A 14990-nucleotide genomic window follows, 5' to 3' on the forward strand; every position below is an offset into this window, starting at 1 on the left:
TTGACCCTTTTATCATTAAATAGTAACCTTCTCTCTTACTACAGTCTAACAACACAGCTCTCTTTTGGTTTCTATTTGCTTGGAATATGTGTCCTTAAAGCTGAAGTGAGTCTGTTATAGGCAGCATATAGTTGGGTTCTGTTTTTTAACCCACCAATCACTCTGTCTTTGTTTGGAGACTTCAGACCATATACATTTAATATAATTGTTGATCAGCATTTTGTTAATTATTTTCTGTAGTGCAGTGATTAGATTTGTCTTTTGTGTATCTACTATAGGTTTTCATTTGTGGTTAACATGAAACTTATATTTATCACAGTCTATTTTAAGTTGAACAACTACTAAAGGTCAAATACATTCTAAAATTCTACATTTTTATTCACCCCCATTTTTTTTTTCCTGTCACAATTTAGATCTTTTTATCTTGTGTATTCATTAACAAATTAATGTTATTTGTATTTAAACTTTGATACTAGATTTATAAGTGGTTAACCTACCACCATTACAACATTAGATTATTCTGAATTATACTATTTACTTCACCTGTGAGATTGATACTTTCATGTTTTCCGGTACTAAATAGCACCCTTTCCTTTGTTTCAGCTTGAAGAAATCCTTTTAACATTTCCTGTTAGGTCTAGTAGTGATGAACTCTTTCAGCTTTTGCTTGTCTGCAAAACTACATATCTGAAGGACACTGTTGTCAGGTACAGTATTCTCAGTTGGCAGTTTCTTTCAGAACTTTGAAGATGTTATTTTCTATGCATTAATACAAAACAGCCCTCTCTCTCAGTCTTGAAGAACTAATTTTGTGTAGATGAACCTCATCATTCAATGCTGTCCTAGCTCTTAGTAGTCTCTCAATCCTTTGTGATTATCCAAGCAGATTTCTTTGTTCTTAGTGGCTGCCAGTACTTGAGTGTGTGCCGACACCTGTCAGGAAATGATCTCAGTTGGCACCTAGATTCAGACAACTTGGAAGCAAAACTCTCAGGCAGCAGCTTTTAAAGTATAAAAATATACCTCTTTCAGGAGAAGAATAGGAGGCGGGCATTCTGTGTACTCCCTCTGCACTGAGCCATTTAGGGTATAACTAGTTAAGAACTATTTGCTACTGTCACGTTGAACATGTGAACACAAGCCCTGCTGGCTACCAGAGTCAGGTTATTAAGGAATGAGTCCTTGGGGCCAGGACGCCATACATGTGCATAAACTCCTTTTCTGAAACATGGTGACCTGAAGAGGGAAAGTGCAGAAGATGGCACCTGTTGGCCACCAGGGCCAGACTAAGAAGGTATGTACCCTGGGCATCAGCCACAAAAACTGGGATGCCCAATATGTACACAAGCTCTTTTTTGGACAATACTAGTGACCTGGAGCAATGCAGAGGGAGAGCACGAAGATCTAAAAGTCTCTGGAAAATACTGTAGTCAGCCTCCACACATGTGTGTAAAATTAGAGGTCTGCTCCTCAAATTGAAACTTTTAAGAAGGAAATAGGCCTCTTTTATGAAATGCCTGGCCATGTTTCAGTCTGCTGCCTCTGTGCTAGGTCTTTGGGGATTACCCAGGGTCAGTACACATGAGCCCTTTTACAACTGTCTCTTAGTTTACAACTGTCTCTTAGGTCACTTTAGCCTGATGCAGGTCCCATTGCTGTTCAGAACTACATGTTTTGAAGACCTATCTCTAGGTGATAGTTTTAAAAGCTGGGGCCCACACCTTTCACTCCTGAGGGATAGGCTGGGAGTTGCTTCCCAGGTGCGTGTCACCACACCAGAGTAGGTGTTACGATGAAATTGCATCTCGGCCTCTCCTGTTTTGATTAGGGATTTTTTCTCGTTCTACAAATGTATAGGAGTCTTCTGGACTTCCTTCAGAGGGAACTGTTCTGTATGTAGCTGTAGATTTGGTGTGTCTTTAGGAGGAGGTAAGTTCAGGAGCCTCCCCTATGTTACGATCTTGAACTGGAACCTTGGAAATTATCAAATTTATCTAAACAGAATTGCTATTGTATCTGTATTCTATTGACTCATGACTTTGAAATCTACCATAAACATGGATTCTGGAAAGCATTCTGTTAGATACATTCCATTAGAAAATATCCTTTTACCCCCAGGTGCCTGGGACACAGCGTACATCCAACTTCCTCCTCTCTAATGTCATGAAAGCATGAAGATGTCATTTCCTGCAGAAAAATATCCAGGAAACACAGGTAAATAGCTAGATATGACAAGACATTTAATATTGATATGAGGGTCACTGGTCTATGATTAGAAGGTGAAATTTTACCCAATTATATTAGCCTTTCCACCTCTACCCATTACTTTTAATGCATTTGTTAATTACTGATAAGGACATACTGCTATTTTGCAGATTGTTTTCTGGCTGTTTTGTAGATTCATTGTTCCTTATCCTACTGTCTTTCTATGTGTGTTTTGATGTCTTTAGGGGATTGACACTTTTTGACTATTTTATGCTCTTTGTGTTATTACTACAGATTCTCTTGCAGTTACCGAGAAGCTTATACAACATAACTGCTGAAATTCTTAAACTTTTACTTCACATTTTAGTTTATTGATGTTATAATTTATTTATATTGTTTATCCAGTAATTTTATTTATGGTTATTTTTATATATTTGTTTTTAAGTTTTAAACTAGAGTGGTAAGTAATTTATGCACCATTACCATATTATGGAATCTAACTTTGACTATATATTTACCATTACTACTGAGTTTTATAGTAACTTCTCATGTTTTCATGAATAGCTGGTATCTTTTTTATCCTTTTACTTCCAAAGAACTCCTTCAGCTTTTATTTGCTAAGGAAAGTCTTTATCTCTTTCATTTCTGAAGGACAGCTTTACCATTAAAAAAATCTTTACCAGATTTTTTTTTTTTTTTTTGCTTTCAATATAGCAATTCATCACTTTTGGCCTAGTCTTACGGGGGTAACCTTGTATGCAACTCGACAATCTATGTCTCAGTGTAACCCTATTCAGGTTCAACCTCTTTGGATCTGGATGCCCATTTCTCTCCCAAGGTTTGGGAAATTTTCAGACATTATTGCTTTAAATATGCTTTAGGGGTAAATATTATCACTCTTAAACATACCACTCTAGTTTAAAAGTTAAAAACAAATGTATAAAAATAACCATAAATAAAATTACTGGATAAACAATATAAATATGTAAATCGTAACATCAATAAACTAAAAAGTGAAGGAAAGTTTAAGAATTCCAGCAGTTATTTTGTATAAGCTTCTTGGTAACTACAAGAGAACAATCTGTAGTAATTACATAAAGACATGATAAAATTGTCAAAGTGTGCCAATCCCCAAAGATATCAAAACATACACAGACAGTAGGATAAGAAACAATGAATCTACAAAACAGCCAGACAATAATTTGTAAAATAGCATGTCCTTACTTATCAGTAATTACTTTAACAAATGCCTTTAAATCTCCAATCAAAGGACATAGAATGGCTAAATAGGTAAGGAAAAAAAAAAATCCAATGATACACCGCCTACAGAAGACTCACTTTAAAGATACACAAAGTGAAAAAATGCAAAGAGATATTTCAAGCAAACAGTAACCAAAAAAGCAGGGGTAGCTATACTTACATTAGGTAAAATAGACTTTAAACTAAAAATGGTATTGAGTCAAAGAATGTCATCAAGCGTCAATCTAACTATTGTAAATATTTATGCACCCAACATCAGAGAAGCTAAATACATACAGCAAAAAAAATAACATAGCTATAAGGGGAAATAGAAATAAAATAGTTGGAGACTTTAATAACCCACTCTCAACAAAGTATAGATCATCCAGACAGAGAATCACTAAGGAAACAGCAGATTTGAACAACACTATAGATCATGTAGAACTAACAGACAAACATATACAGAACATTCTGACAACAGCAAAATACACATTTTCCTCAAGTATACATGAAATATTTTCTAGGATAGACCATATGTTAGACCACAAACCAAGTCTTAGCAAATTCAAAAACATCCAAATCCTATCAAATATCTTCTCTGACCACAATGCTAAAAAACTCGAAGTAAATAATTGGAGGAAAATTAAACAACACTCGAACAGTCAATGGATCAAAGGGGAAATAAAAAACTATCAAAGTAAATAATTGGAGGAAAATACAACATACCAAAACTTATGAGATTCAGCAAAGTTTGAAGAGGAAGGTTCATACCAATAAACACACATTAAGAATCAAGAAAGACCTCAGGTAAACCTAACACTAGAAACCAGAAAAAGAATAACAAACAGACCAAAGTTAGCCGAAGGAAAGAAATAATAGAGCAGAAATAAATGAGATAGGTTTAAAAGTTTCCTATTTTCTTGTTCTCTAAGAGTTGGTTCTTTGAAAAGATAATTGACAAACTTAGCAAGACTAACCAAATCAACAAAATTATAAATGAAAGAAGGGAAGTCATAACACTACAGGAAACAAGGAATCATTAGAAGAAATGGGAAAATTCTTGGAAACATACAGCCTACCAAGACTAAACTGAGAAAAAATATAAAATCCGAACTGCTCAATTATCAACAAGGAGAGTGAATCAATAAAAGTCTCCTAATGAAGAAAAAGCCAAGGGACAGATGGCTTCGCCGGTGAATTCTACCAAATATTTAAAGAATTAATGCCAACCATTCTCAAACTCTTCCAAAAAAAGTTGAAGGGGAGGAAATACTCCCAACCTCATTCTATGAGACCAGCACTACCCTGATACCAAAGCCAGAAAAAGACACCAGCAGAAAACAAAACTACAGGCATATACCCCTGACGAATATAGATGCAGAAATTTTCAATAAAATACTAGCAGATCAAATTCAGCAGCACATTTAAACGGGTCATTCACCATGACCAAAAGGAATCTGTTGTTTATCCCTGAGTTGCGAGGTTGCCGAACATGTGAATCAATGAATGTAAATTATCACAGTAGAATTAAAACATCATGATCATCTCCATAGATGCAAAAAAAAATTATAAAATTCAACATCCATTCATGATAAAAATACAACAAATTAGTATTGCATGAATATAAACTATAAAGGCCAACTATGACAAGCTTACAGCTAACATCACACTTAATAGTGAAAGACTGACAGATTTTTCTCTAAGATCAGGAACAAGACAAGGGTGTCTACTCTCAACCACTCCTATTCAACACAGTATTGGAAGTGCTAGCCGGAGAAAATAGGCAAGAAAAAGAAATAAAAGGCATTAGAATTGTAAAGGAAGAAATAAAATTGTATTTGCAGATGCCATGAATTTATATATAGAAATTTATAGCCTCTACCCCAAAAAGAGATCTAATGAATAAATTAATTTGCGGGATACACAATTAACATACAAAATTAGTATAAGCATACACTAACAACAAATTATCTGAAAAATAAAATGATCCCATTTACAATAGCTTCAAAAACAATAAAATATTTAGAAATAAATTTAAGGAGGTAAAATATCTCTACACTGAAAACTACAATAGGCTAATGAAAGAAATTGTAGAGGACACAAATAAATGGAAAGGTATATCATGTTCATGGATTGGAAGAATATTGTTAAAATGTCCATACTATCCACAGCCATCTATAGATTCAATGCAATCCCTATCAAGATTCCAATACATATTTTACAGAAGTAGAAAAAAAATACTAAAATGTACATGGAACCACAAGAGACCTCAAATAGTCAAAGCAATCCTGAGAAAGAGGAAAGCAGGAGACATCATACATCCTGATTTCAAGCTATATATAAAGCTATAGTAATCTAAATAGCATATTGTTTTATAAAAATAGACACATAGTCCAATGGGACTGAATCAAGACCTCAGAATAAATCCATGCTTATATGGTCAACTAATAATTGATGAGAAAGCCAAGAATACTCAATGGAAGAGAGAGACTTCAATAAATGGTGCTGGGAAAATTGAATATTCACACGTAAAGAATGAACCTAGACCCCTTAACACCACTCACAAAAATTAACTCGAAATGGATTAAAGACTTGAACTAAGATCTGAAATCATAAAACTCCTAGAAGAAAACACAGGAACAAAGTTCTTTAATATGGGACTTGGCAATAGCTTTCTGAATATGACACCTAAAGCACAAGTAAGAAACAGGTAGGACTACATCGAACTAAAAAGCTTTGCACAGCAAAAGAAATGATCAACAAAATGAAAAGACAACCTATGAAATAGGAAAAATATGCAAATCATATATCTGATTATAAAGAACTTATATAACTCAATAGCAAAAAATATAAATAATCTAATTTTAAAATCATCCAAAAGACCTGAATAGACAATTTTCTAAAGACATACAAATGCCCAACAGGTATATGAAAAGGTAGTCAACATTACTAATCATTAGGAAAATGAGGATCAATACCACAATGAGGTGTCACTTCACACCTATTAGAACAGTTATCATAAAAAAGACAAGAGATAGTAAATGTTGGTGAGGATATGGAGAAAAGGAAACCCTGTGGACTCTTGATAGGATTATAAATTGGTACAGCCACTCTGGAAAACAGTATGCATGGTCCTCAAAAATTCACAAACTTCACTGGGGATATCCCTTACCTATTCAGTATCTGAGCCTTACCTAGGACTACTGTATGATCCGGCAATTTCACTATTTCAAAGAGTTATCTGTACCTCCATATTCACTGCAGCATTATTTACAACAACCAAGACATGAAAACAATCCTGTGTTCATCAACAGATAAATGTAGTGTGTATGCATATTTTATATACATATATACATGTAAATATATATAATGGAATACTATTCAGTCGTTAAAAAGGGAATCCTGCCATTTGCAGAAACATGGGTGAACCTCGAGGGTATTATGCTAAATTAAATAAGTCAGAGAAAGACAAATACAGTATGATCTCACTTATATGTGGAACAACAACAAATAAACTCAATAAAAAAGATCAGATTTGTGGTTACCAGAGGCAGGGGGTAGGAGACTTGGAAAAGGTGTAAGATAAGTAAGTATTGGAGATGTAATATGCATAATGACTATAATTAATGCTGCTGTATTGTCTATTTAAAAGTTGCAAAGAGAGTAGAGCCTAAAGTTCTTCACAAAGAACATTTTTTAAGATCTATGAGATGATAGATATTACCTTATTGTGGTAATGATATCACAATATATGTAAATAAAGTCAGTATTCTATACACCTTAAACTTATACAGTGTTGTTTGTCAATTATATCTCAATAAAAAAATAAAGTTTAAGTACTTACTGTCAAGAAATTAACACATAAATTTAATTATACATAAAAAAAATTTTAAAGGCAGTGTGGTCCATTTGAGAAACAACTTTAACTATCTTCTCTCTACTTGTAAGTATATTGTAATGATGTAAAATCACTTGGAAATAATGTGTGTATTGGGGAGGTTTACATATGTGATAGAAGTGTGAACCAATACCTACTATATATATCAAAGATCATCCAGGGAATGAAGATCAAATGGAATCCCAGTTTAGTTAAGAACCGTAATCTCTTGGTTGGCAACAAACTTCACTGGGGATATCCCTTACCTATTCAGTATCTGAGCCTTACCTAAGAGAATTCTGTTCGACTCAGTTATTTGTTGGAAAGATGAAAAACTTCTGGTCCATCACCAACAATGCCATCAACTGTTCTGGGTGCAGGACTTCATTTGTAGGTTGCAAAGAAGTAGGTCCATGTCAAAGATCAGTAAACCTAGAAAACAAAATGAAAGGAGTAGATTTAAAAAAATGGAGATGACATAAGAGGTGGGTGTTAAATAAGCAGTAACTTAATTGCAAGTGAATCAAGGTTTGGTCTCTAGTGTTTTGTTAGGGTACAGCCAATCTGTAAAGACAAGCTCACTTTAAAAGCAAGATCATTTTATGTGAGATATAAAACCCGAAAGCAACCCAAAACAAAACAAAACTCATAGACACAGACAAGTTTTAGTGGTTATCAGAGAGAAAGCGGGGATGAGGGAGATAGATAAAGGTAAAGGAGGCCAAATATATGGTAATGGAAGATTTGACTTCAGGTGGTGAACACACAACGCAATATACAGATGACGTATTATTGTATACTTGAAATCTATATAATTGTATTAACCAATGTCATATCAATAAACTTAATTTAAAAAAAGATCATCTTCCAATTGACAATTTCTCTTTATTCCTCGCACTGCTTTTGTTGAGAATCTTATCTGTGACCCAGTACTAATTTTGGCTTAAACTTCTAAAATGAATTTGAGTTGCCAAAAAGATTTGCAGAGCAGCCAGGAAGCCAGAAGGAAAGTCGCAAAACAGGATAGTCACAGATTAAACAAGGCTGGGTTTAACTTAACTGACTCATCAGGTAATTCCTCAGAGAGGCAAGACGGTGTGGGCATTATGAGTGGAATGGAGACTAATTTGGGTGGCAATGAAAAGTAATTCTGAGCAGGGACTTGGATGCAGGTTAATTGTTTTTGGAAAATGATCCCAATATCTAAAAGAGAGGAGCAGGGAGTGTAAGACAAGGATGGAGAAAGAAACAATGAAGGATGGCTCTGTGGGCCACCAGAGCTCAATCTCCCTCAGAACTTTCAGTGTAGAGGCCATTAGAGCCCACTGGTCAATCTTGTTTTGAAGGACAAAAAGCTCAGGTGTCAGGCAATCTCCCCTTTACTGTGGTATAAGGAATATCCTATCAGCCGTAAGTTAACTCACCATAATTAAAAGTTCCTCAGTGCCTCTTATAACAGCCTCTTAAGGCAAACTGCAAAAGTGCATCCTGTTTTGTTTTTTTTATTCTTGAGAAAGAATTGAGTAGCTCTCTATTTATGTTTCTATTTTCTAATTGCTACCTGAACTTTCATTTGCGTACAGAAACAGCAAATTTCCTCTTGTGTATCATATCATTGGAAAAGAAATGAACCCATGTTTTGGCTTAATCTCTACATGCAAAATGACGCACTTTTTTTTTGCAAAATGGCAAGTCTGTAATCTGTTTAGATTGGAAAGATACATTTTCAGTTGTATTTAGCTGTCACATCAAAACGTGGTTTTTGAGGTGGCAACTTTAAACAGCTGTTACCCAGAATTCAGAGGCAGCTGAGCAACCTCCCTAAAATGAACATAGTTCTCCCAATGAACTCATGATTCTTCCTTCTTTGTCAAGGTCCACCATCCAGCTGAATTCTTTCTTCTAATATCTACTTCTTAATGGGTAGAAACTTTTAGAAAATGAAAGATCATGCAAAGTAGTGTATGGTCCACCTCCAGACTATTGTTGCCTGCCCCTGATGCCTACCTTCTTATCCATCTTCCCTTTGTCCATTCCTAAGTATGGGTCTCACTACCTATTCTACCCACTGCCCTCACTTGGGGCAGTACTCAGGAGTTCATTATCCCCTGTCCTCAGTGACTCTTACTGTCTGGGAAGGCTCTTTACAGCCTCCACTTCCAAATGTACCTTCCTAGTTGCCCCTCTAGAGAATGTGAAACTGGGGCATTTATGCCAACTCCTGTCTTCCACTAGCAAGGGTGATCCTTTGTAGATTCAACTCCTTTTCTTTGGGGCTGCTACTGTGTTTGAGTTGACTGCCATTCTAGAGTTCCAAGGAAAGAAAAGCTTAATGATCTGGCAGTCATTTGAATCAGGAAACCAGTCAAATATGAGAACTTTTCACCACAGTTAGTTGCTATCATTGATCAGCAAAGGAGATATTGCCCAGAGTTCCTATAGAATCTGCAACAAAAATAAATAAACCAGCTACTTATGTGCCATCTTCTGCTACTCAGGCTAAAATAATATTAGTGACTATTTGTTGAGATACTACGTGCAGGGTTTTTCAGATTTCTCTATTTCTATGGCTTTTGTGGAACAAAGATAGGAGGCCCAACCAACTGAACCAGCTCCATCTTGCTGCAGCTCCTTGTAGAACATGGGCCTTTCTTCAGCTCGCCCAGTCCACTTGCCTTAGGCATCTATGCCAAAGAGTCCCATCTCCCCACAGGCTGTTAAGGGCAAGAGTATAAAGGGCTACATAAAGGTCGACTTCCAGGGCAGTGGAGTGAGGACCTCGGTTAAATTTCCCACAAGACCTATGAAAATAACGGGGGGAAAAAAAACCCCTAGAACTCTAGAATTAACCAAAATCAGAGATAGAAATGAAACCATTTCAGAACTCTAGAATTAACCAAAATCAGAGATAGAAATGAAAACCATCCATCCCAGAGAAATTACCAAACTTTGATAAAACAGTGAGATTTTAAAAGTTTTTTTATCTTTAAATTTTCTTGAGAGTTATTCCCATTCTCCTCTCTATCCACCTCAGTAGTACAGTAGCTGTAAAAGCAAACAGCCTTGCAGTTAATGGAGATGACTAATATCTTTTGTATCTGCTATAAAAACTCCATCCCCAGGGTACAGTTGATAGGTTGTCCAACTTGAAGTTCATTGAGAAATCTATATTCCAAAGGTATTGTGTTTCTTTGATTTGACTGAGAGCTCATCTCAGGGAGAAAAAGAACTCTAACTTTAGGGCACTACCAAAAACAATTGTAATCTGCTGGAAATATCACACCTACCTGAGGCTGTGATTTTTAAGGCACAGGAAATAAGAGCCTAGAGAAGAAATTTAAAGGAAATTCTGGAAAACTAGATGGCTATAGGAAACTTTGAAAAACTCAGAGATATTCCTTAGGATTCAAATAGTCATGATTCCTAGGAAGGAAAAGTGACTCACCTCTGGCTGACCTTGAGATCCTATACAAGAAGGAAGTAAAAAACAGAAGGTTGAAGACATGCTTTCTCCCATAGATCCCCTTGTCAAATGGTGAAAAACATACAAGCAGAGCATTTAAAGAAATATTCTGACTAGTTATTGCTTAATGACTATATTATACCGACCCGAGGGTGACCATTAGGAAAGCCAGACTTAAAATAAAAATGAGAAGTAAAACAACAACAAAAAGCTAGTAGAGAATTCAGAGGCCATACATTACATGAAATACAGACTTAGTCCAGAAAGTCACCAAATGAATAAGTAGAAATGAGAAAAATAATAACAAACCCTGGGAAAAGGGGAGAAATCTAATACCAAAGTTGTTATAATACAGCATCTAAAATATTCATTTTTCAACAAAATTGAGACAGGCGAATAGGAAATTATGCCATATACACAGGGAGAAAAAAGCAGCTAACAGAAAACATTACTAAAGACGCCCAGGTTTTGGACTTAGCAGACAAAGAATTCCAATTGACTATTTAAAAATGTTCAAGACTAAAGTAAACCGGGACTAAAGAATTAAAGAAAAGTATGACAGAGATGTCTCACCAAATAGAGGATATCGATAAAAGGAAAATATTTTAAAAAAAGAAAAAGAAATTCTAGATTTAAAAAAGTATAAGTGAAATGAAAACTTCATACACACAAAATGGAATATTATTCAGCTATAAAAAGAAGGAAATCTTGCTATTTGCAACGACATGGATAAAACTTGAGAGCATTATGCTAAGTCACAGAGAAAGACAAATATGATATACTCTCACTTGTATGTGGAATATAAAAAAATTAAAAATGAACTCATATATACAGAGGACAGATTAGTGGTTGTCAGGGGTAGGGAGTGGGCAAAATGGGTAAAGGTGGTCAAAAGATATAAACTTCTCATTATAAAATAAATAAATCATGATGATATACTACAGGGCATGGTTGCTATTATTAATAATACAGTATTGTATATTTGAAAATTGCTAAGAGTAGATCTTAAAAGTTCCCATCACAAGAAAAAATTTTGACTTTGTAGTGATGAATATTAACTTACTATGGTAATTATCTCACAATATTTATAAATATTGAATCATTATTTTGTACACTTGAAACTAATGTTATATGTAAAATATATTTCAATTTAAGAAAAAGAGAAAAAAAATAGGTCATATAAATAACCATAAAAATGCTTATACTAAAAAAGAAAAAAGATGCCAAATTAAGAATTTAATCTTTCATCTTAAATAGAAGAGCAATCTAAACCAAAATGAGGAGGGAAATAAAGATATGAATGGAAATAAATAAAATAGAGAATAGTGAAATTATAGAGAGCACCAATAAAACCAAAAGTTAGTCTTTTGAAAAGAACAACAAAATTGACAAACCTATATAGCTAGACTGAACTCAAGAAAAAAAGAGTATACTCAACTAACTAGAATCAGGAATGAAGGATGGAGTATCACTACCAACCTTACAGAATAAAGTATCATAAGAGAATCCTATAAGCAACTGTATGCCATCGAATTAGATAAATGCAGTGGGAAAACAGGTAACTTAAACATAACTATAACAAATAAGAACATTCAGTAACCAAGAAACTTCCCATAAACAAAAGCCTAAACCCAGATAGCTACACTGGTGAATTCTACCAAACATTAAAAGAATATCAATCCCTCATAAAGTCTACCTGTAAAAATAGAAGCATATGAAATACTCCCAATTCATTCTTCAAGTGCAGTAATTACCCTGATACTAAACCAGATTTTAAAAATCATAAAAAAGCTACATACCAATACTCCCTGTGAATAAAAACAAAAATCCTCAACAAATACTAGCAAACCGAATATAGAAATATAGAAAAAGGATTATAAACCATGACCAAATGGGATTTATTCTAGGAATGCAAGGTTTATTTCATATCTAAAAAATGAACACTTGACCATTTCAATAGACACAGAAAAAGCATATGGCAAAACTCAACACCCTTTCATGATAAAAAATACTCAACAACAAGGAATAGAAGAGAACTTCCTTAACTTAATAAAGGTTACCTATAAAAGCACACACCTTACATTATGTTTTATGGTGAAAGTGTGCATGTTTTCTTCTTAAGATCAAGAAAAATACTAGGATATCTGCTCTTATTACTTCTATTCAACATTGTATAATTCCACTTATATGAAATGTCTAGAATAGAAAAATCTGTAGAGACAGAATATAGATTAGTAGTTGACTGAGGCTGGTGGGGAGTAGCAGTGAGGAATGACTACTAATAGGTCCAAAGTTTCTTTTGAAGATGAAAACAGTGTTTTAAAATTAGATGGTTATGATAGTTGAACAACTATGTGGCAATACTAAAAACCATTGAACTACACACACTTTAAAAGGGTGAATTTTATACGTGGATTATAACATAATAATACTGTTATTTTTTAAAAGTAATACAATCTAAATGAGTGTTTCTCAACCTTTTTTATCATTATCATTCCCTCTGAAATGTTTTTAGGTACTTTTCCTGATTGTCCTCTAGTAAAATTTTGACATTACATATATATGGTGTACTTGTTTATGCATTGTGTGTGTGTATATATGTATATGTATGTATGTATGTGTGTGTATATATATATATATGTATATATATATATACTTTATACATAAAAAGAATAAGATTTTTTTGCTCCTTAAGAACAAATTTTTACCATTTTCTAAGGTAAAGGGAGTCAAATATATGATAACAGAAGGAGATTTGACTTTGGGTGGTGAACACAATGCAATATACCGATGATGTATTATATTGTATACTTATACACTTGAAATGTATATAATTCTATTACCCAATGTCACCTCAATAAATTTAATAAAATTTTAAAAGAACCGATTTTTACCCCCTTGGCAGTGATGTCACTCCTGTTGACAATGCATGATCTAGATTTAAGATAGGATGTACCAAAATATATTTTCCTCACCACAACTTGCTGCTTGAGGCCTTATGGTATTTCTGACAAAGATATCACTGGACTAAAAATTGATTGAATTAGGTCATGAGTCTCCAGCAGTACTTGTATACCTCCCATTTTACATGGTTCTTTAAAGAGCCTCTTGGACTTGGCACCCTAGAATGGCCTATATCACTGATCCCTGATTGGTTATGAGATAGGCTGAAGGGCTGAGAAAGGTGGTACTGCTGTAACAGGGCATGAAGTGTAGAAAAAAATTAGGCAGAAGTTCACTGGTTTGATTGGCTTAAGATCCAGAATCTCTATTCTGGTATCCAGATGAGACTAATCCTGGTGCTGTCATTACATCACATCTACCTCATCAATGGCCACTTCGTGTTAGTTAATGACCATGACCTTGTTCTCCTTGATCTTATGGAAGAAGCTTACAATGTTTCCTACATAACTTCACATAGTAGCCATGAACCAGGAAGGAAAGGAAGAAAAGGAAGGGAAGGGAGTGGAACCTGAAACCACTGGCTACATTTTGGAACACTCTTGAGGGAGATGATGCAGACATCTTTAAAAATCTTCCTGTGGGCAAGAGTGAGAATCTAATAGGAGATACCAAAACCTTTTGAGGTCTTCCCTGTGTTTATCATTGACTTACTATATCTTAAGAATGAGAGTGATATAAGCCGCACCAATACCTTGTGAAAGCTACTCCAGAGATACCTGCACTAGGTTTTTGCTTAGAGGTGAGGTGGTCCTATTAGTTGAGATAATCATGTTCCTCTGTAATTTGGGAGAAAGGAGGATTTAAAACACCAGAAACTCTTCTGAACCAAGTCCGGGTACCCGAAATGTTAGCATTTTGGCTATGTCTCTGCATGTTCTAATACCCATTTAATATTGCAGGACCTGGGGATTCTTTGCTTAGGAGAATTAGTGTAACCTCTTTTATGTTCAGCCACATTGTTATGTACTAACATCATTGTCTCTACCATTCTTCCAAATGATCCTACAAATGATACTTTTTAGTTCAAGTCTCTTTAAGGCATATTCATTAAGTGACCAAGAATGACTTGTGAATTCACACTAGATACAGGTCTGACTCCAAATGCTTCCTACTTTTCCCACAAATGCCAGTATCACCCAGACTTTTCATAGGACATGAACATAAGGTGATAACATAGGCAGAAGACAAAAAGCATGGCCTAGTAATATTATCCAAGCCTGGTCTGAAATGAGGGTTTGTATC

At 34.7% G+C, this 14990-nt stretch overlaps 1 long non-coding RNA gene across 3 annotated transcripts in view; it reads right to left on the reverse strand.

Annotated features, from left to right (window-relative positions):
- Nucleotides 1-14990, reverse strand: part of LOC112469603 — a 325210-nt gene that overhangs the window by 7969 nt on the left and 302251 nt on the right. For 2 of the 3 annotated variants that reach the window (XR_003042707.1, XR_003042706.1), the window contains exons 4-5: nt 7610-7753; nt 2113-2187 (exon numbers count right to left, since the gene is read on the reverse strand). This is a non-coding gene — a long non-coding RNA (uncharacterized LOC112469603). The remainder of the gene's footprint in view (nt 1-2112; nt 2188-7609; nt 7754-14990) is intronic. The other variant, XR_003042708.1, reaches the window with a different exon arrangement.

This window comes from Pteropus alecto, unplaced genomic scaffold, assembly GCF_000325575.1.
Source record: "Pteropus alecto unplaced genomic scaffold, ASM32557v1 scaffold86, whole genome shotgun sequence".
In the NCBI taxonomy this organism is placed as follows: Eukaryota; Metazoa; Chordata; class Mammalia; order Chiroptera; family Pteropodidae; genus Pteropus; species Pteropus alecto.